The following is a 3165-nucleotide window of genomic DNA, read 5'->3' on the forward strand; positions in this document are numbered from 1 at the left end:
GCCCTCTAATGCCCCCTCCCAATACCTAACGTCTTATTTGGGTTTCACTTGCATTGTTTGTGGAGTATCTCTTCACAGCTGCTCCAGCAAAGTGCAGCCACTGTACCTTACCTTGGATGAGGGGTATCTCCTCATGGTGGAGAGGTCTGACACAGTGTGGTCCACTGGAGAAGGGAATGGCAAACCACGTCAGTATACTTCCCTTGAGAACCCCATGAAGAGTATCAAAAGGCAAAAATGATAGGATACTGAATGAGGAATTCCCTAGGTCGGGAGTTGCCCAGTATGCTACTGGAGATCAGCGGAGAAATAACTCCAGAAAGAATGAAGGAATGGAGCCAAAGCAAAACAAATACCCACTTGTGCATGTGACTAATGCTAGAAGGAAGGTTCAATGCTGTAAAGAGTAATATTGCATAGGAACCTGGAATGTTAGGTCCATGAATCAAGGCAAATGGGAAATGGTCAAACAGGAGATGGCAAGAGTGAACGTTGACATTCTAGGAATCAGTGAATTAAAATGGACTGGAATGGGTGAATTTAACTCAGATGACCATTATATCTACTACTGTGGGCAGGAATCCCTTAGAAGAAATGGAGTAGCCATCATGGTCAACAAAAGAGTCCAAAATGCAGTACTTGGATGCAATCTTAAAAATGACAGGATGATTTCTGTTCGTTTCCAAGGCAAACCACTCAATATTACAGTAATCCAAGTCTATGCCCCAACCAGTAATGCTGAAGAAGCCGAAGTTGAACAGTTCTGTGAAGACCTACAAGACCTTTTAGAACTAACACCCCAAAAAGATGTCCTTTTCATTACAGGGGACTGGAATGCAAAAGTAGGAAGTCAAGAAACACCTGGAGTAACAGGCAAATTTGGCCTTGGAGCACGGAATGAAGCAGGGCAAAGGTTAATAGAGTTTGGACAAGAGAACGCACTGGTCATAGCAAACACCCTCTTCCAACAACGCAAGAGAAGACTCTACACATGGATATCACCAGATGGTCAACACCGAAATCAGATTGATTATATTTTTTGCAGCCAAAGATAGAGAAGCTGTATACAGTCAGCAAAAACAAGACCAGAAGCTGACTGTGGCTCAGATCATGAACTCCTTATTGCCAAATTCAGACTTAAATTGAAGAAAGCAGGGAAAACCACTAGACCATTCAGATATGACCTAAATCAAATTCATTATGATTATACAGTGGAAGTACGAAATAGATTTAAGGGTCTAGATCTGATAGATAGAGTGCCTGATGAACTCTGGACGGAGGCTGATGACATTGTACAGGAGACAGGGACCAAGACTATCCCCATGGAAAAGAAATGCAAAAAAGCAAAATGGCTGTCTGAGGAGGCCTTACAAATAGCTGTGAAGAGAAGAGAAGTGAAAAGCAAAGGAGAAAAGGAAAGATATAAGCATCTGAATGCAGAGTTCCAAAGAATAGAAAGGAGAGATAAGAAAGCCTTCCTCAGCGATCAATGCAAAGAAATAGAGGAAAACAACAGAAGAGGAAAAACAAGAGATCATTTCAAGAAAATTAGAGATATCAAGGGAACATTTCATGCAAAGATGGGCTCGATAAAGGACAGAAATGGTATGGACCTAACAGAAGCAGAAGATATTAAGAAGAGGTGGCAAGAATACACAGAAGAACTGTACAAAAAAGATCTTCACGACCAAGATAGTCACGATAACATGATCACTGACCTAGAGCCAGACATCTTGGAATGTGAAGTCAAGTGGGCCTTAGAAAGCATCACTACTAACAAAACTAGTGGAGGTGATGGAATTCCAGTTGAGCTATTTCAAATCTTGAAAGATGATGCTGTGAAAGTGCTACACTCAATATGACAGCAAATTTGGAAAACTCAGCAGTGGACACAGGACTGGAAAAGTTCAGTCTTCATTCCAATCCCAAAGAAAGGGAATGCCAAAGAATGCTCAAACTACCGCACAACTGCACTCATCTCCCACGCTATTAAAGTCATGCTCAAAATTCTCCAAGCCAGGCTTCAGCGGTGTGTGAACCGTGAACTCCCAGATGTTCAAGCAGGTCTTAGAAAAGGCAGAGGAACCAGAGATCAAATTGCCAACACCCGCTGGATCATGGAGAAAGCAAAAGACTTCCAGAGAAACATTTATTTCTGCTTCATTGACTATGCCAAAGCCTTTGACTGTGTGGATCACAATAAGCTGTGGAACATTCTGAAAGAGATGGGAATACCAGACCACCTGACCTGCCTCTTGAGAAACCTGCATGCAGGTCAGGAAGCAACAGTTAGAACTGGACATGGAACAACAGACTGGTTCCAAATAGGAAAAGGAGTACGTCAAGGTTGTATATTGTCTCCCTGCTTATTTAACTTCTATGCAGAGTACATCACGAGGAACGCTGGGCTGGAAGAAGCACAAGCTGGAATCAAGATTGCTGGGAGAAATATCAATCACCTCAGATATTCAGATGACACCACCCTTATGGCAAAAAGTGAAGAGGAACTCAAAAGCCTCTTGATGAAAGTGAAAGAGGAGAGTGAAAAGGTTGGCTTGAAGCTCAACATGCAGAAATCGAAGGTCATGGCATCTGGTCCCATCACTTCATGGGAAATAGATGGGGAAACAGTGGAAACAGTGTCAGACTTTATTTTTTGGGGCTCCAAAATCACTGCAGATGCTGATTGCAGCCATGAAATTAAAAGACGCTTACTCCTTGGAAGGAAAGTTATGACCAGCCTAAATAGCATATTAAGAAACAGAGACCTTACTTTGCCAACCAAGGTACGTCTAGTCAAGGCTATGGTTTTTCCCGTGGTCATGTATGGATGTGAGAGTTGGACTATGAAGAAAGCTGATCACTGAAGAATTGATGCATTTGAACTCTGGTGCTGGAGAAGACTCTTGAGAGTCCCTTGGACTGCAAGGAGATCCAACCAGTCCATTCTAAAGGCGATCAATCCTGGGTGTTCATTGGAAAGACTGATGCTAAAGCTGAAACTCCAATACTTTGCCCACCTCATGCGACGAATTGACTCACTGGAAAAGACTGATGCTGGGAGGGATTGTGGGTAGGAGGAGACGGGGATGACAGAGAATGAGATGGCTGGACGGCAGCACCGACTCGATGGACATGAGTTTGAGTGAACTCCGGGTGTTGGTG

Source organism: Moschus berezovskii, chromosome 8 (assembly GCF_049115385.1).
Source record: "Moschus berezovskii isolate FMDL1 chromosome 8, NW_MosBer_1.0, whole genome shotgun sequence".
Taxonomy (NCBI): domain Eukaryota; kingdom Metazoa; phylum Chordata; class Mammalia; order Artiodactyla; family Moschidae; genus Moschus; species Moschus berezovskii.